The sequence below is a fragment of the Caretta caretta genome, chromosome 2 (genome assembly GCF_965140235.1).
Source record: "Caretta caretta isolate rCarCar2 chromosome 2, rCarCar1.hap1, whole genome shotgun sequence".
Classification (NCBI taxonomy): Eukaryota; Metazoa; Chordata; order Testudines; family Cheloniidae; genus Caretta; species Caretta caretta.
The window spans coordinates 247,945,400-247,966,288 of record NC_134207.1 but is presented as its reverse complement, the minus strand read 5'-3'; positions in this window follow the sequence as shown (position 1 = coordinate 247,966,288).

The following is a 20,889-nucleotide window of genomic DNA, read 5'->3' as shown; positions in this document are numbered from 1 at the left end:
TATACTCTAATTTCTATTAACCATTCCCATGCTGCTCCTTAGTGCAGTGCAAGACCAGAACCAATTATTCAGGTCCTTTTTACCAGGCCCATTACTTTTTACAGCATAACAACACACATGCCATTTAGGATGATACAAGAGCATACAAGGTATATAGGGTAATGTTTTTGTCTTCTGTGGAATGATTCCTGAGTGATACCAGCAGAGACACACAGCATCCTATCTCTGATCTTTCTTGTTTCAGTCAGGTTAGGATCTAGCCAATGAAAACCAGCTAAAACTATATGCTCTAGGGTTCCTATCTGAAAATCCACGTTCTGTTTATTTATTGTTTTGTGTGGGACACAGTATGCTGAAAGCATCAGAGCACTGCAGAAGCCGCTTTTTCATGTATTAATGAGGCAGCCAAAAAGGAGGAAATACAAAGCGTTGTAGTAATCCAGTTTCCCTTACTAAAGTGTATCTCGGAGTTGCACCTTTACTTCTTAAAGCTTTCAGCTGATAAATGGTGATTATTTTACTTGTTATCTGATTGTTGCAGAATATGTGTTAGTTGCGTTCTCCTGTTTTCCAAATTTTTGCCTTTTATGACATTGCACAAAGGGGCCTAATGGGAAACATTTGAACATTTGCAACATTTACAGCTAAAGTTCTCCTGGCATTTTCATTACAAATGCCATAAATCAGTCACTTTAAAAGGAAAAATAATCACTCTAAGATTAAATTTATCCTATTCAAATTGAAGGATCTGAATAACTCACCTGAATAATTCAATTTGTTTGAGTGGGACTGCTCGCAGGAGAAGAGACTACTTACATAAGTAAGGATTTTCAGGATCATGTCCTAGGCCCAGGGTACCAGATACCAAGGATATCAGTTTGGATGTTTTCAACGTATTTAAATTTAAAACAAGAAGAAAGAAATTCACAGGATTTGATCCATTGTGGTCTACTCAATTAATGCTTTAAGATTTTTAGATGAAAGGCACCACTCCTGATCTTTCACTGAAGTTAGAGGTAAAACTCCCATTGATTTCAGTGGGAAAAGAGGAAGGTACTAAATACAAAATATTAAGATTAATTAATACGGTCAGATTGGTATAACCCTTTTTGTCAAATACATGTGTCTTTAAAAGCTCTTTTGACAGGATTTGCATGCCATACAGTACCTTATCTGTTCAAGAGAAGAGATGAATTTGTCCTTTTCTCTCACTGACAAGGCTTTGATCCGGTATTTTTAGAGTTATCTAACCTGAATTAGCTATCCCAATGTAAAATCCTAGTGGAGAAAGGCATAGGTAGTTTTTAACCTCAGTGTAGGTAATTGAGGTATAACCCAGGTGGGGGTGCGGTAGGGTACAGTGATGACTTCAACTAGCCCCACTGAGTCTTGGGCCTGGTCTACAGTACAAAGTTAAGTCCATTTAAGCCTCCCTGGTGTCAACATAGTTGTGTGTGTCTACACTTAAATTTATCTCTGCTCCATGTAAGCTCTCCATTACACTGATATAATAACATCACCTCCCCAAGTGGCATTGAGCCATGGTCAATGTAGTGAGGTTGACACAGCATGAATGTAGACCCCACCAGTCCTCCAACAGTTGTACCACATTGCCCGACACTGACAATTGTGAACTCCACTGCCCAGAGGTCACAGAGACCAGAAGCCCCCTTGCCTTTTAAAACCCCATGAATTTTTGAAATGACTTTCCCTTATTGCCCAGCTTGACAAGCACCCTAGCAGCTCACCATTGTTGGGTGCAGCTGCCCAAACGATCATGCCGCCTACCATGGGCGGCGCGTGAACTGCTGGATGTGGAAGGCTAGCCCACAGCCCCGTCCCTTCCACCCGAGGCCCCGCCCCTTACACACACAACGGGAACCCAGAGCCCCCCACCATGGCCCCCTGCCCCCGCCCCAGGCTGGCGAATGCTCGCAGCCCCCCCCAGCCCCGGAGCACTGGGAGGGAGAGTGCACAGTACCACTGCAGCCTCCCCAACCCCGGAGTGCCGGGAGGGAGAGAGCGGATCGGGAGGGACTGGCACAGCTCCAGGAAGGCGGGCAGCGTGGCCCCGGCCCCTGGAGCCCAGCAGCACTGCCAAAGCAGGGCCCTGCAGACAGAGTGTAGGCAGGGACACCCCTGGCTGTTTGGGGAGGCCCAGCCTCCCTCGCCCACCACCTACACACTCCAGGTGCGCTCTGGCCTGGAGTAGACAGGAGATATTGGATCTTCTGGTCCTGGGATGAGAAGAGGCTGAGCAAGCACAGCTATGGACCAGCCGTAGAAATGTGGCCATCTCTGAGCAGCTTGCACAGGGGATGCAGGAGAAGGGGGTATGACAGGGATCAGCAGCAGTGCTGCGCGAAAGTGAAGGAACTGCGGGAGGCATCTCAGAAGGCCAGAGAGGCCAACAGTTGATCCAGTGCCAAGCCATAGACCTGTTGCTTTTACAAAGAGCTGCAGGCCATACTTGGGGGAGACCCCCAGCCCCGCACAACACCATAGTTATCCCCAAGGAACCCGAGTCACAGGCACCTGGTGTAATCAGTGAGGTGTAGGTGTAGGAACAAAAGAAGGAGGATGGGAGACATGTGACTGGGGGACGGGGGGGGGGGCATGAAAAACAGTTTGTTTATATACAGAGTGATGTCATTTGAATCCTGCTGAGAGATCTCAGGAAACTTCCATGGAGGTACATTGCAATCCTGTCCTGAAGGTTTCTAGGGATCCTTATTTCTTCCACAATGGTAGGACACTTTCCCACGCCAATCAGCAATAACTTCAGCAGGCACCATGCAGTAACCGGGTTAGCGGCATATAGGCCCAGGCAGCTTTGTGACACCAGCAGCAGCTGTGCTCTCAACCTTTGTTACTCTCAAGAGTGAGATATCAGATAAAATCACCAACGCCTGGGGAAAACAGTGCCAGTATCTAGTGCCATTGGTCTCCATCCACAGCTTCATGCAACCAAGCAATTCCCTCATCGTTTCCCTCAACTCTGGTGGGCCATACTTACCGTGGCTGGAGTGGCGCTGTGCAAAGCACTCTCAAGCAGAAATGTCAATAAGCATGTCTTGTTTGGTTTCAGAATAACAGCCGTGTTAGTCTGTATTCGCAAAAAGAAAAGGAGTACTTCTGGCACCTTAGAGACTAACCAATTTATTTGAGCATAAGCTTTCGTGAGCTACAGCTCACTTCATCGGATGCATCCGATGAAGTGAGCTGTAGCTCACGAAAGCTTATGCTCAAATAAATTGGTTAGTCTCTAAGGTGCCAGAAGTACTCCTTTTCTTTTCATGTCTTGTTTAAAATTTTAGAGGAGCAAGGAAAGGGAGTTCTGAATCTTAACTTTTGCTTTCACTTGTGACTATACTGACAATGGTACCTCTATGCATTTTATCTGTAGCTGGTGCCACTGCAGACCTGAAGTGTTCTCCCTCCACATCCATGGACACCTGACCATGATAAGGAGAAGGAAGCAAACAATATGGAAGGATATGTTTGGTGAGATCCTGCAAGTGCTACATTGGACCATGAGCAGAGAGTCTGGAGAATGAATATTTCAGGCTGTATGGAGAAGGAAAGAGCAGACAAGAGAAAGGCCCAGGAGTCAGAGAGGGGATTGCACCAGGACGTAATGGGGCTTTTCCGGCAGCAAACACATATGCTGCAGACTCTTGTGGATCTACAGATTCAACAATCCCAGGCTCACCTCCTTTTGCAGTCTGTAGAGAACTCCAGCATAGCACCCCCTCTTCACCCCTTCTCAACATTCCACGTGGCATTAGGGGCTGCATCCCCTACCCTACCACTCGACACTGGAGGACATTTAGGATAACCACAGCTTCACATACACTAATCTCTAAGAGCCACGGTTGATGTATGTGTAGCTTAAATGGACATGACTGTTCCTTTCCCTTCTTTAAGCTCTGTTCCATACATTTATTAAGGTTTTAATATATTTGCTTTTAACTTGCACAGAATTTTTTTTGTGTTTCTGTTACTCCATAAAAGAGTATTGTGTGGAAAATAATGAATCTTTATTAGTTCTCAACATATGCTGCAGAGTACCTGGTGGTAATGAAAGCACCCACTTAGGAGTTATTGTACACTGTGACAAAACTCATGGGACCAGTGACAAACACAATGTAATCATCATAAATGTACAGCAAGTACCACAAAACTAATAGGTGCATTGACAGTGTCATATTCATAGATGTGTACTAAGCACCACACAATTTGTAAGAGGCCCCCAAACAGCAGGGCCAGGTAGAGCACAGTACACCACAAGGTATTACTCTGTGCTCTTTCACAGCCTCGCTGAGTTGCAGGGCTCTGCACTGAACTCTTCTGATAGCCCTTGTGTCTGGCTGTTCAACCTCCATCCTGGCAGGAAATTTTCCCCCCTTTTTTTCACAAATATTATGCAGCCTGTGGCAGGCTGCTATAACCATTAGGATATTTTTCTCAATGAGATCCAAACTTGTAAGTAAACACGCCAGCGCCCTTTCAGCCTACCAAAAGCACATTCAACTGTCATTCTGCACCTGCTGAGCTAATCGTTGAATCTTTCCTTGGTGTTGGCAAGGTGGCCAGTGTACAGCTTCAGAGCCAGGGGAGTAAGGGATAGGGTGACTCTCCCAGCACCACTATTGGCATTTCAACATCGCCACTGGTATACCTCCAATTGGGAAAGAAAGTCCCGGCCTGTAGCTTTCTGAACAGTTCTGTGTTCTTAAAGATGTGAGCATCATGCACCTTCTGTGACCAGCCGACATTGAGGTCAGTGAAGCATCTCTGGTGATCTATCAGAGAAAAACAGCCCTTTCTGTTGATGTACTCTGTGCCAAGGTAGTCTGTTGCCAAAATAGAGAGATGCATGCCATCTGTAGCTCCACTGCAGTGCAGGGACCCCATAGCTGAAAAGCCATCCATTATGTCCTGCACATTGCTGAGAGTCACTGTCCTGAATAGCAAGAAGGGTCTAATGGACCTGCACACTTGTCTGACAATGGCTCCCTGAGTAGATTTTCCAACTCCAAAATGGTTTTCCACTGATAGCTCAGTGCAGCTCTCATTCTGGTGTCGCTGCACTGGAGGGCTGGGGAGAGCTCATCACACAGATCCACGAATGTGACCTGGCGTATCCAAAAATTATGCAGCCACTGCTCGTCATCCCAAGTCTGCATGATGAGGCTATCCGACCAGGCAATGCTCATTTCTTGGGCCCAGAAGTGGCATTCCACTGTTTGCAGCTGCTCCATGAACTCCACCAACAATCTTGAATTGGTTCTCACTATGTCCCACTGCCATCTGCCCTCCAGGAAATGGTCATGTTCCCTGTGGCTCTGCAAATACCAGAGGATTCTGATTCCTGTGCTCACAACATTCATGACAATAGTGCAGAGCTGGGCAGGCTCCGTGCTTCTGTTGGAAATGGCAGACAGCAACAAGTCCCACATGGGGTCATGGGATTTTTGAAATAGGTACAAAAATGATGGGATAGAGATGGCATTATGGGGTGGAGAAAGTTGCATGATGGAAACTTGACCGTGCAGTGCCAGTCACCCCAGCACAACTCATTTCTGCCCCACCATGCAGTGCCAAAACTTCCCAAAAAATAGTATGCTGGATGGTGGTGAGTTGCACACTGGGATACCTACTCATGGTGCACCACACTGTGCATCAAAACAAGAACTCCTGGTGAGTATACAGAGTGCTGACACAAGGAGGCAAGCATGCATGCACACAAGTGCTATCCTAACTGCGGCAGCTTTATGCCAGTGTAACTTGCATTGGCAAAAGTTTGCAGTGTAGACATACCTTTTTAGGGTAAACTAAGGGCATGTTGAGATAGCTATGTGGGTCAGGAGTGTGAAAAAAATCACCCCCGTGACCAACATAGTTATGCCAATCTAACCCTCAGTGTAAGCACAACTATGTCAGCTGAAGAATGCTTCCATTGACATAGCTAACTTCATTTGGGGGAGGTGGTGTTTCTACACTGGCGGAAAAATTCCTTCCATCGGTGTATGCTGTGTCTACCCTACAGAGTCATGCTGACATAGCTATGCCAATATAGTCTCTGTAGTGTAGATGTACACTGAGATAAAAACTACCTATGCCTTGTCTCTGCTACAATTTTATATCAAGATAGCTAAGTTGGGTTAGATATTTATGTGTAACTTGAGTTAGCTATCTTAGGCTTTGTCTACACTGCCAATTGAACGACTAAAGTTTTGTCATGCACAGGTGCTTAAAGAAGTTCCCACCCCTGAAAGACAAAAGTTTTGCCATGGCAAGTGGCAGTGTAAACGGCTTGTTGTCAGCAGGAGTGCTCTCCTGTTGACAACGCGAACCCCGCTCGTAGGGGGTGAAAGTATTTTGTCTGCAAAAGTGCTAACAAACAACATTTACACTGCCCGACTTTTAGTGACATGGCCATGTCGTGACAAATTGTGTAGTGTAGATAAAGTCTCAGTGTAAAAATCCATCTCTCTTCACAGTCAAGACATATTCTAAGGCCAGATTTACACTAAAAACTTTTGCAGATATAATGTCACTTAGGGTGTGATTTTAAATGATATTTCTATAAAAGAAAAAGCCCTAGCTGAGATGAAGTTATACTGGCAAAAAATTGCTTTTGTTGGTGGCTTATTTGTTCAGGGATCTGGTATAAACAATACTGGCAAAAGCACACTTTTGCCGGTAGAAGTTGTGTCTACACCAGAGGGAGTTGTCAGTATAGTTATAACAGCAAACCTATTCAAGTGTGTGAAGGATTGGCACCTAAAAGTTTTATCAGTGAGGGGAAGAAATTGGCTTAGAACTAGGAGACTGCAGGGAAAGAAAGAGGACTGTCTGGAGATAACTTTTGTAAAATGCATGCAATTCAATGGAAGCTTATATTTATCCCCGGGAGCCCTCACAATGCATATGAATAAAGTAGTAAGGGAGAGAAAATGAATTTAATATAATCTAGATCAGTGGTCTCCAACCTTTTTATGCCCAAGATCACTTTTTGAATTTAAGGGCAACCCAGAATCTACCCTGCCTCTTTCCTGAAGCCCCACTCACTCCATCCCCTCTCTCTCTTTCACTCATTCTCCCCCACCCTCACTCACTTTCACTGGGCTGGGGTCGGGGTTTGGGAGAGGGTGAAGATTCTGGGCTGGGGTCAAGGGGTTTGCAGTGTGTTCCCAGGCTCCAGGCTGAGCCTGGGGCAGGGGATTGGGGGTGCAGGAGGGGGTGAGGGCTGCAAGCTCTGGGAGGGAGTTTGGGTGCAGGAGGGGGCTCTGGGCTGGGGCAGAGTGTTGGGGTGCAGGAGGGGGTACAGGATGCTGGCTCTGGGGGGGGAGTCAGGGCTGGGACTTGGGGTGCAGGAGTAGGTTCAGGGTAAAGGAGGAGGTATGGGATGCTGGCTCTGGGAGGGGGCTCAGGGCTGGTTTGGGGTGTTGGTTCTGGGACGGGGCTCAGGACTGCGGGTGGAGGAGGAGGTTCAGGCTCCGGAAGGGGGCTCAGGGCTAGGGTGCAGCTTCCCGCCGGGCAGCACTTACCTCTGGCAGCTCCCGGTTGGTGGTGAAGTGTGGCTGCTGTTAAGGCAAGCTCCCTGCCTACCCCAGCCCCACACCGCTCCCGGAAGAGGCCAACACGCCCCTGTGGCCCCTGGTGGGGGCGCGGGTGGCACGTGGTTCCATGCGCTGCCCCTCTCTGCAAGCACTGCCCCTGCAGTTCCCATTGGCCACAGCTCCCCATTCCTGGCCAATGGGAGCTGCGGGGGCAGTGATTGCAGGCAGGCGCAGTGCACAGAGGGAGTCCCCTACCCTCCCACCCCCAGGGCCATACTGGCCGCTTCCGGGAGTGGAGTGGGTCTGGGGCAGGCAGGGAGACTGTCTTAGCGGCAGCCCCCCTGTGCCACCGGAGATCACGATTGATTGGGAGATCCTCTATGATTGACCAGTCGATCACGATTGGCTGGTTGGTGACCACTGATCTAGATATACCTTTGTACACCTATGGTACCTGAGTTCCTAAAACTATGCTTTTCTTCTAGGCACCTTAGCAATAGGAAGAGGGCCAAATTTACTAATGGATTGATCAATTTATAAAATGTCCAGTGAAGCAGATGGGAGATTTGTGTAAGGCAGGCAGGATTTGGCAATCCTGTCACAAATAGTGACAAATCAGAGATTGTTCGTAGAAAAGCACCAAAAATAATTAGAGGCCTGGAGGGACTGATTTATAAGGAAAGATTTAAAAAAGAGAAGTTTTTTAGCTTGCTAAGCAACAACTAAGGCTGGCCCAGATAACGATCCACAATTATTTAAAAGGTGTGTGCATTAAGGTAACAATAAATTAGATTGGTAGAAGGGTATATAACTAGGAATAAAGGGATAAAATTAAGAATGGGAGATTTTAAGATGAATATCAGAAAAAAGCTTACAAAGGAGACCACTATTAAACTGTAGAACAATCTCCTAAGGGAAGGGGTGGAGTCCCCCAAATTTGAAAAATTAAAACAAAGTACTCAAGAATATGTTGTAGGTTTAGGAAATAATCTTACACTGCTATTGGTTAAACACTCTTGTCTGGCACTTGTTACACAAGGGGTGAGTTGTGGTTTATTTTCTGCTAAACTGCTTTGTTTACCTCTGGTTACTGCTTGGTGTTCTCTCCATGGCTTGGAGCATCAGCTGTACCAAATAGGTTGCACCTCTCCAAACACAAAACCACTGGACAGCAACCCCATCTCACTGCTTCAGATTAATCTCTATTGGCAGAGCGAAGTGAGGTACTGCTCTCAGCTTGATGGTATTTCTCTGGTTGTGTATATGGATGTAATGCAATAACTTTTGAATACCACATCCAATCAATTCCAAAATGTGTTGTTACTTAGCAAGCTGTGAAAATGTTGCTCTTTTAATGTTCCTTTATAAATCAGTCCCTCCAGGTACATAATTATTTGTGTTGCTTTCCTTTGAATTCCTCTGATTTGTCACTACTTGATCCAAGGGAATGCTCTAGACATCAGTGGGAAGAACCCTATTTATTCTGGTGAAAATCAGAAACCTGGTGGGAGGAAATGGGAGACACACAGAGCCCCTGGCATTTGCTTAGCTGACCCAGGTCTGCAACTGTGTATAGACTAAGGCTATGTCTACACTACCACTTCTGTCAGCAAAAGTTAAGTCACTCAGGGGTGTTGATATTCCACTGCCCTGAGTGACATAAGTTACACTGGCATAAGTGGCAGCGTGCTCCCGCTGCTTGTTGGGGGTGGATTAATTATGTTGTGGGGAGAGCTCTTTCCCATCGGCATAGAGCGGTTACATGGGAGATCTTACAGTGGTGCATCAGTACAACTGTGCCACTGTACGCTCTGTAGTGTAGACATAGCCTAAGGACCTGGTGATTAATTATGGCAGTCATTAACACCTTCAAGCATAACAAGACCCCCCCATATCAGCCCTGCCCATCTTCCCAACAGAGCATAATATGTTGACACCCTGAATGATTTATTTCCCAGTCAGAAAGAAAAGAAATAAGAATGGTGGGGGAGAAGTGGGAAGAGGGGGCATAGGTAGAACGGAGGTAATGGGGGAACACAGAGCCCCTGGCATGGAGGACATGGGGGAATGGGAGTGTATAGAGAACTCCTAGTGTGTGTGGGATAGGATGAGGGAGCCTGGTATGGATGGAAGTGGGAATGGGGGACAGGCAGAGTTCCTGGCATGGGAGGAAGAATGGGGAACAATTGTATGGAGGGAGGAGGACATGGTGGACTCACAGCACCACTGGTGTGTGGAAGAGAGGGGAATGGGGGACGCACAGATCCCAAGTTGTGAGGGAAGGTGTTGGAGAGAGTGCCTGAATAGAGTGGGATAGGAGGGTGGGCACAGGGGGCTTATGGAGGGATTCAAGGAACCTCCAGGTGTGTAATGAGCTGAGACCGCAGAAGCTACAGACTGTGACCTTCTAGTTATGTTGTTTAATTTTCAGTGAATTGGCTTTTTTTTTTTTTTTTTTTTTTAAAGGAAGGTAGTATGGTCAAGTGGACTCGGGCAAGATTTATAGCTAGGAACCTCAGAGCTCTAAGCCCAGCTCTAGCCCTGTTTTGCTGTATACTGCGAAAGCATGGGCACTCATCCGGTTCCCATTCACTTCAGTGGATATTGGAGCTGGGTTCACAGTCACTTAAATTCTCTGTGTCACAATTCGCCATTTGTACAATGGGGATACCACCACTTAGGGCTTGCCTACGTGTGGGGTAATGCAAATGGCAAGAGTGTGACTTCTAAAGTGCACTAACATGTTGTGCATTAGCTGGTCCATGTGTAGACCCTGCTGCTGCGAACTAAAGCTCCCTAGTGTGCTTTAAAATAAGGTTGTTTGGAACAGTACTATGTTAAAACCCACTAGGGGACATTAGTGCACACCAGCAGGGGCTACATGTACCAATTAACACACAACATGTTAGGGGGCTTTAGAAATCCCATCAAGTGCATGACCTCACCGTGTAGACAAGCCCCTACTTACCCCACAGAAGTGTTCGCAAAAAGAAAAGGAGTACTTGTGGCACCTTAGAGACTAACAAAATCTATTAATAAATATTAACAAATTTTACTAATAAATTTGTTAGTCTCTAAGGTGCCACAGGTACTCCTTTTCTTTTTGCGAATACAGACTAACACGGCTGCTACTCTGAAACCTGTCACAGAAGTGTTGTGAGGATTAGTTGATAAGACATGTGTGTTTACTACAGGAGACACCTTGAATACTGCACAACGCTTTCAAAAGATGGCTTGGGAGCTTAAATTCATTACTCCGCTAGACACAAAAAATCATGGATTGAACAGAGACCCTAGCTTTATGCCTTGTTACAACAACCTGGCTGTAACCGAATAAGCCGCCTCTTTTTGTCTGATGACTGCAGAGGTGTTAATGGACCTCTCTGCCTTGAATGGTCCCTTACAATATGTGCTAACTACTTATGATAAAAAAATCTGTTCCACCTTGCATTTTGCTTGGAGTACCTTTCCCAGACCTGAAGAAGAGCCTTCTGTGGCTTGAAAGTTTGTCTCTCTCACCAACGGAAGTTGGTCCAATAAAAGATATTACCTCACCCATCGTGTCTCTCATGGTGGACCTTGACATTAAAAGCTCTTCAGTAATGTTTAGGGTTCTAATCTACTATACGTTTGTTGGCACAAGTCATGTGTTTTATAGGACTGAGCCATATTAGATGAAAATGTCATGTGAATGGCATGTAAACTGAATTCCACCCTTCCTTTTTATATACTGTATTAGGAGTCAACTCCTTTAATGTTTTCATTCATTTCAGATTTAAGTGACAGCAATAAAAACATGGCAGACATAAGTTCCATAAACATGTGACTAAGCCACAAATTCAGATTCAAAGAAATACATAATCCCAAATATAATTAACAGTAAGGCCTGATCTTCCCTCAGCAGGATACAATAATCTCCTATTGGTTTCAGTGGTGGTTGTATAATCTGTGGGAAGAACTAGGTGACCTGCAAAGCATTTTTTCAGTTGGGTTTTTTACTTCATCATAATGTTTAGGGTTTTCACAACACTTAAGTCGTCCCGTCCCGTCCCCCCCTCCCCAAATCTTGTGAGGTAATGCATCCGATGAAGTGAGCTGTAGCTTACGAAAGCTTATGCTCAAATAAATTTGTTAGTCTCTAAGGTGCCACAAGTACTCCTTTTCTTTTTGCAGATACAGACTAACACGACTGCTACGCTGAAACCTGTTTTAGGAATGTCACATTTGGTCTTCACTGGTTTTGCTAGAGGGCTTCTTGGTAGTATCAGAGATGTGTATGCTCTCCCATCTTAATTGAAGGGATGGAGGGGGGTTGAATCTTTATTAAAGATTTCATTTCTCTTAAGCATTTATCAGTTAATTGGGTGTTAGCAAAAACAAACGTTAGAAATGCTTTAAATAGGCTGACTCTCAGGGCTTGTCTACACTGGCACTTTACATTGCTGCAACTTTCTCCCTCAGGGGTGTGAAAAAACACCCCCCGAGTGCTGCAAGTCTCAGCGCTGTAGAATGCCAGTGTAGACAGTGCACCAGCGCTGGGAGCGACGCGCCCCCCCCCGTGGAGCTGGGGGGGTTTTAGCGCTGAGAGAGCTCGCTCCCAGCACAGGTGCCACAACTACAGCGCTTTAACGTTGCAAGTGAAGACCTGCCCTCAGACTATGTCTACGCTGGCAACTGAGCAACAAAAAGACAAAAGTTTTGCCGCGACAAGCACCACTGTGAACAGCGCTTTGTCAGCAGGAGCGCTCTCCTGCTGACAGGGCAAACGCTGTTAGTTGGGAGTGGAAGTTTTTTGTCAGCAGGAGGGCTGACAAAGAGCAGCTACGCTGCGTGACGTTTAAGGGCACAGCCGAAGAGACACAGCCATGTCGCTAAAAGCTGTGTAGCCTCAGGCTTTGTCTGCACTGGCACTTTGCTCCTTAAAACTTTTGTTGCTCAGGGGTGTGAAAACAACAAGCTGTCCACACGGGCGCTTCTGCTGGTATAACTCATGTCAGTCAGGGGTGTGTTTTGCCCTAGTATAGACATAGCCTGAGAAGCCTCTGCGATAGTGGATTCTTCTGGATGAACCATCAACACCTGTCTAGCCAGTGATGGCTGCTCCTTTGTTGCAACTGAAAGGCTAGCTGCGGGGTTTCCCAACCTCACAACGTATTTCAGTAACACAGATAGCAATACTTCGTAATTTCACATACAGTGACAGAACATACACTCCAACAGGATATTAATGTTCACCAAATCAAGACTTCTTAAATGATACCTCACAAGGCATACTCTGTACAAAACATACCATAATCACATAACAGTGGTGAATATGGGGTCCAGGGTGCTACTTTGATGTATAGAGTGTCACACTGTATATTATACTTTACACTTAATATTCAGATAATCTCTGCCACCCATGTGATTGCTGATGTTGATGTCATTTTGTGTGAATATATTGTTTTTGTGACTGTATTATGCATGTTGTTGGAGCTGATGTTCAAGAAGAATGATTATTATTTGATGATGTATGTAGCCAAATCATTCTGTGAAAGGCCATGGGCGGGGTTGTTTCCTGGGATAATACTTGGGGAAGTATTTTGCTCTTGTGTCAGATGTATATTTATGTTAATCAAGACTTGTTTAAATTGGCAGGTGCTCCTTCACTGTTTGTGCATGTGTATATAACAGAATAAGTCCTGATCACTAAGAAGTGCAAATGAAATCCCATCCAGTCCTCCTCTGGAGAGACAATGATTGAGCTGCAGGACCTTGAGAATGGAGACTGAGAGTTAAGAAATGGGAGCAAGGAGAAAGTGAAAACTTCAGATCTGCATAAAAGAAGCCAAAGAACTCTCCCATCCCAAAGGAAGAAGTTACCATAACATATAATTCCCGTTGATGTTGTCACACAGCCATGCTTCTTACATAGCGAAGAGGTAGAATACAATGAAAAGTATGATTTTTCCCCACACAAGGCATATATCACACAAAAATCAACATGCATAGTATCTGTAAAAAATGAGGAAATATTCTTTGGAAGTTGAGCACCCATCATAAATTGGAGTTGCCAGTAACGTCCCTGCAAGGCAATTCTAATTCTTCAGTTGCATTAAAGTAGTAGGTTTCAGAGTAGCAGCCGTGTTAGTCTGTATCCGCATCCGATGAAGTGAGCTGTAGCTCACAAAAACTTATGCTCAAATAAATTGGTTAGTCTCTAAGGTGCCACAAGTCCTCCTTTTATTAAAGTAGTAGTTTAATGATCTCTCTCTGGTAGATGAAAAACCATTATATTGTTCAGGGAAAGGTAAAGACAGCTTGAGGGATATCTGTTCCTGTACTGTATGTATGCATTAGCAACACTGATATCAGCATACACAGAATGCGATTATCCTTATAGATAGGGTTTATGAAGAATTAATCTAATTCTCAGCACAGCCATTTAAAGGTCATAATCATATCATGTAAAAATGTGACTTCTTCAGTGTAAACCGAAGTAGAGCTGTTGTGGAAAGATTCTCTGTTAGTGCCAATGCCATCTAATGTGATTAAATACACCTTCCCTCTTCCCCCCCCCCCCCCCAAAACAAACAAACAAATAAAATTAAGGTTGTGACAACAAACTGATAGAAGCCAGTAGACTCAAGTGGCCTGATTTCCAGTAGTGCTGAAAATTCACAAATCTCATAGGGAGATGAAGGTACCTTTGAAAATCAGGACAAAAATACACAGCCCCTGGAGGGTTCTCCCTTTCTGGAAAATATAATCTTTGTGAAAGCTGTATTATAGTTTGTGTTCTTCATATAGCAAAACTGTTTAAATGGACAAATACATTTTTATACTGGTCTAGTGACACTGAAGTGTGTTAGGTAGTGTATACTCAGTGCTTAATTTGCAATGAAAGAGGTGCCGGGGCTCAAGCAAATTTTTTACATTCACAACAGACGCAGCAAGCCCGGAGGTGCCGGGGCTATGAACTGCAAAGCCCAGAGGTTCCGGGGCTGTGTCCTGGCACAAAGTAAACACTGTGTATGCATCATTCCCTCCCATGGGTGGAAAGTGAGATCTGCTCAGGTGGGCTGCTCTTTAGTGGAGCAGGTTTACAGAGGCTACAAGTGCTGACACCTTACAGAGACTCTTCATTAGCCCCTGAAGCAGGGTCATAGGTTTTTAGAGCAGAAAGTCTTGAAGTGTTATCTCTACCAGTGACTCCAAAGTCTGCATGGTCACAGGGTGTTATATAGCTAACAATAGTGAGGTCCTGTACTGCCATGGAGTCATACGTTGAGCTTAAAGAAAAGGAGTACCTGTGGCACCTTAGAGACTAAAAAATTTATTTGACCATAAGCTTTCGTGAGCTACAGTTCACTTTATTGGATGCATTAGTGAGCTGTAGCTCACGAAAGCTTATGCTCAAATAAATTTGTTAGTCTCTAAGGTGCCACAAGTACTCCTTTTCTTTTTGCGAATACAGACTAACACGGCTGCTACTCTGATACGTTGAGCTTGATATAAACAATTTTGATATACTGATTTTTCCATAATACCACGTGACAGTTCTTTTGGTTCTTTTTTGTCATCTACTGTAACAGCCTCCCCAAAATGCACAATCCTCTTCCACTGCTAAAGCTCGTAGCAGTATGTGGACCAGTTACTAGAGGAAGATATGATCAAAATTTTTACCCAGTGAGTTATATTACCATTTCCTTTTATATTTTCTTTCCTCCTTCTCTCCTTTTGCTCTGCCTCTGTCCTCTAGCTTTATTCATCCATGGATGACCTTCCATAGCATTTCCCTCTCAGGTTCTATTGGTCTGCATTTCTCTTTCTTGCCTGCTCCACATCAGTTCTGTCCTCCAGAAGTCCACCCAACTTGCTAACTGTGGTGGGGCGATAGAAGGCACGCATATCCCAATTTTGGCCCCAGACCATCTTGCTACAGAGTACCTCAATATAAAGTGCTCAATAGAAAGGGCTACTTCTTTATGCTATTGCAGGCCCTTGTGGATCACCATGGCCGTTTCACTGACATCAACACAGTGTGGTCCGGGAAGGTGCATGATGCATACATCTTCAGGAACACTGGCCTGTACAGAAAGCTCCAAGCAGGGACTTTCTTTCCAGACCAGAAGATTTCAGTGGGGGATGCTGAAATGCCCATAGTGATCCTGGGAGACCTAGCCTACCCCTTGCTCCCACACCTCATGAAGTCTTACACAGGAAACCTGTACAGCAGCAAGGAGCGCTTCAACAATATGCTGAACAGATACACAATGATCATAGAATGTTCCTTTGGCAGATTAAAAGCATGCTGGCACTGCCTTTATGGCAGGTTAGACCTAAATGAAGAAAATATTCCCTCGGTAATACCAGCCTGCTGTGCACTCCATAATATTTGTGAGGCTAAGGGTAAAAAGTTTCTCCCAGGGTGGAGCATGGAGGTGGATTGCCTGACAGCTGATTTTGAGCAGCCGGATACCAAGGCTATTGGGGGAGGACACAACAAGGGGCTATTCAAACCAGGGAGACTTTGAGATGACACTTTGACAATAAGAAAAGGAGTACTTGTGGCACCTTAGAGACAAACCAATTTATTTGAGCATAAGCTTTCGTGAGCTACAGCTCACTTCATCGGATGCATAAATTGGTTCGTCTCTAAGGTGCCACAAGTACTCCTTTTCTTTTTGTGAATACAGACTAACACGGCTGTTACTCTGAAACCTGTCCTTCTGACAATGAGCTCCAGTAATGTGTCTTTCTGTACAGCACTCTGCTATGCGTTGTTAACTTGCCACTTTGCATGAATCATAGAAGATTAGGGTTGGAAGAGACCTCAGGAGGTCATCTAGTCCAACCCCCTCCTTAAAGCAGGACCAGCTCCAACTAAATCATCCCATCATTTGTCAAGTTGGGCCTTAAAAACCTCTAAGGATGGAGATTCCACCACCTCCCTAACAAACCCATTCCAGTGCTTCACCACCCTCCTAGTGAAATAGTGTTTCCAAATATCCAACCTAGACAGCCCCCACTGCAACTTGAGACCATTGCTCCTTGTTTTGTCATCTGCCACCACTTTGAACAGCCTAGCTCCATCCTCTTTGGAGCCCCCCTTCGGGTAGTTGAAGGCTGCTATCAAATCCCCCCTCATTCTTCTCTTCTGAAGACTAAAGAAGCCCAGTTCCCTCAGCCTCTCCTCATAAGTCATGTGCCCCAGCCCCCTAATCATTTTCACTGCCCTCCACTGGACTCTCTCCAATTTGTCCACATCCTTTCTGTAGTGGTGGGCCCAAAACTGAACACAATACTCCAGATGTGGCCTCACCAATGTCAAATAGAGGGGAATAATCACTTCCCCTGATCTGCTGGCAATGCTTCTACTGATGTAGCCCAATATGTCGTTAGCCTTCTTGGCAACAAGGGCACACTGTTGACTCATATCCAGCTTCTCATCCACTGTAATCCCCAGGTCCTTTTCTGCAGAACAGTCAGTCCCCAGCCTGTAGCAGTGCATGGAATTCTTCTATCCTAAGTGCAGGACTCTGCACTTGTCCTTGTTGAACCTCATCAGCTTTCTTTTCGCCCAATCCTCCAATTTTTCTAAGTCACTCTGGACCCTATCCCTACCCTCCAGTGTATCTACTTCTCCCCCCAGCTTAGTGTCATCCACGAATTTGCTGAGTTTAATCCATCCCATTATCCAGACCATTAATGAAGATGTTGAACAAAACTAGCCCCAGGACAGACCCCTGAGGAACTCTGCTTGATACTGGCTGCCAGCTAGACATCGAGCTATTGATCACTACCCATTGAGCCTGACCATCTAGCCAGCTTTCTATCCACCTTGTAGTCTATTCATCCAATCCACACTTTTTTAACTTGCTGGCAAGAATACTGTGTCAGACCATAACAAAAGCTTTGCTAAAGTCAAGATATATCCTGTCCACCACTTACCCCATATCTACAGAGCCAGTTATCTCATCACAGAAGGCAATCAGGTTGGTCAGGTATGACTTATCCTTGGTGAATCCATGCTGACTGTTCCTAATCACCTTCATCTTCTCCAAGTGCTTCAAAATGGATTCCTTGAGGACCTGCTCTATGATTTTTCCAGGGACTGAGGTGAGGCTGACCAGCTTGTAGTTCCCCGGATTCTCCTTCTTCCTTTTTCTAAAGATGGGCACTATATTTGCCTTTTTCCAGTCGTCCTGGACCTCCCCTGATCACCATGAGTTTTCAAAGATAATGGCCAATGGCTTTGCAATCACATCAGCACCCTCGGATGCATCAGATCCAGCCCAATGAAATTATGTATGTCCCGCTTTTCTAAATAGTCCTTAACCTGTTCTTTCATCACTGAGGGCTGCTCACCTCCCTCACCATACTGGGCTGGCCAGTGCAGCAGTCTGGGAGCTGACCTTGTGAAGACTGAGGCAAAAAAGCATTGAGGACTTCGGCTTTTTCCACATAATCTGTCACTAGATTGCCTCCCAATTTAGTAAGGGTCCCACACTTTCCCTGACCTTCTTCTTGTTGCTAATATACCTATAGAAACCCTTCTTGTTACCCTTCACATCCCTTGCTAGCTACAACTCCAATTGTGCTTTGGCCTTCCTGTTTACACCTCTGCATGCTCGAGCAATATTTTTATACTCCTCAGTCATCTGTCCAAGTTTCCACTTCTTGTAAGCTTTGTTTTTGTGTTTAAGCTCACAGAAGATTTCTCTGTTAAGCCAAGCTGGTTGCCTGCCATATTTGCTATTCTTTCTGAACATCGGGTAGTTTGTTCCTGCACCCTTGATAAGGCTTCTTTAAAATATAGCCAGCTCTCCTGGACTCCTTTCCCCTCATAGTAGCCTCCCAGAGGATCCTGCCCATCAGTTCCCTGAGGAAGTCGAAGTCTGCTTTTCTGAAGTACAGGGTCCGTATTCTGCTGCTTTCCTTTCTGTGATAATTCCTGACTGGGATACACAGCCAGCAAATGATCATACTGACACTATGTATTACTACCAACAGCAACCACCACGTGTAGGAGACATATAAAGATTGGTTTCAGATTAGCAGCCATGTTAGTCAGAATCCGCAAAAAGAAAAGGAGTACTTGTGGCACCTTAGAGACTAACAAATTTATTTGAGCATAAGGTTTCCTGAGCTACAGCTCACTTCATTGGATGCATGCAGTGGAAAATACAGTGGGGAGATTTATATACATAGAGAACATGAAACAATGGGTGTTACCATACACACTGTAACAAAAGGGATCAGGTAAGGTGAGCTATTACCAGCAGAAGAGTAGGGGGGAAAAAACCTTTTGTAGTGATAATCAAGGTGGGCCATTTCCAGCAGTTGACAAGAATGTCTGAGGAACAGTGGGGGGGGGGGGTAGGGGTAGGGGGCAATAAACATGGGGAAATAGTTTTACTTTGTGTAATGACACATCCACTCCCAATCTTTATTCAAGCCTAAGTTAATTGTATCCAGTTTGCAAATTAATTCCAATTCAGCAGTCTCTCGTTGGAGTCTGTTTTTGAAGTTTTTTTGTTGAAGAATTGCAACTTTTAGATCTGTAATCGAGTGACCAAAGAGATTGAAGTGTTCTCCGACTGGTTTTTGAATGTTACAATTCTTGACGTCTGATTTGTGTCCATTTATTCTTTTACATAGAGACTGTCCAGTTTGGCCAATGTACATGGCAGAGGGGCATTGCTGGCACATGATGGCATATATCACACTGGTAGATGTGCAGGTGAACTAGCCTCTGATAGTGTGGCTGATGTAATTATGATGGTGTCCCCTGAATAGATATGTGGACACAGTTGGCAACGGGCTTTGTTGCAAGGATAGGTTCCTGGGTTAGTGGTTCTGTTGTGTGGTTGCTGGTGAGTATTTGCTTCAGGTTGGAGGGCTGTCTGTAAGCAAGGACTGGCCTGTCTCCCAAGATTTGTGAGAGTGGTGGGTCGTCCTTCAGGATAGGTAGATCCTTGATGATGCGTTGGAGAGGTTTTAGTTGGGGGCTGAAGGTGATGGCTAGTAGCGTTCTGTTATTTTCTTTGTTGGGACTGTCCTGTAGTAGGTAACTTCTGGATACTCTTCTGGCTCTGTCAGTCTGTTTCTTCACCTCTGCAGGTGGGTACTGTAGTTGTAAGAATGCTTGATAGAGATCTTGTAAGTGTTTGTCTCTCTGAGGGGCTGGAGCAAATGCGGTTGTATCGTAGATCTTGGCTGTAGACAATGGATCGTGTGGTGTGATCTGGATGAAAGCTGGAGGCATGTAGGTAGGCATAGTGGTCAGTAGGTTTCCAGTATAGGGTGGTGTCCCACCGCTTTATGTTATTGCTGGGTGGGTTAAGGATTATAATATTCAAAAACCAGTCGGAGAACACTTCAATCTCTTTGGTCACTCGAAAGCTTATGCTCAAATAAATTTGTTAGTCTCTAAGGTGCCACAAGTACTCCTTTTCTCTTTATATAAAGAATGGTTATCTTTCAGAGTGTTTGTTTTTATTAAATACCAATTAACACCACACACACACACACAAAAGGCTTGGTGGGAAGGGAGATAAGAGTATGGGCAGTGTAGGTTCTCATAATTGTGTGTAAGTCCAGCTTCTTATTTAGGAAGCTGTCTGAAGAGGTGGTGGAATGAATGGGGTATTGAGACTTCCAGGAAGTTGCGAGGAGTTTGGGAAGGGCATGGAAAGCAGTTTTGTATTGGCTGTTGGGGAGCGGAAGGGGAGTTGTGTATGCATGTGTTCTGATTGGAGAATGATTGGGGACTTCAACATCTGTTTGCTCCTCCATCGCTTTTATCATCTGCTTCTGGCCTTTACAATGCACTCCTCACTCTCCTTTCTGTCCTGCCTTTCTATTTTAATTTTTTCCTTCAGAGTCTTTCCCCACTCCCTGCGTTCTCTTTTTTTGGCCTCTGAGGATTGGAGCACCTCTCAGAACATGTCCTTCTTGCTCCGCCTTGGTGACTTCTTTATCTGGCAGAAGCACTCTGTCGGTGTGTAGGGGCTTCCCTGGAAGGCTACATCTGCCGAAGCACAAGAAACAATACACAGAAGCATGATTGTGAGTTCACACAGAGCCTTGAATTATTATAGTAAAATATACATATTTTAACATACAAATCACTTTCTCTCTGTCCTTTGGCAAGGACCCATCTTGGCGAACACCCTAAACATGGTGAGTTCGGCCTGGGGAGGGAGGGGTTGGACGTTCAAGATGGGGCAAAGGGTCTAAATGTTTTTTTAAGGATAACACTGCAGACGACTAGGGACATATTGTAAATTCTGCCACAATTTTCTACTGGTGGGGGTCACTGAAGCTGGTCTCTCAC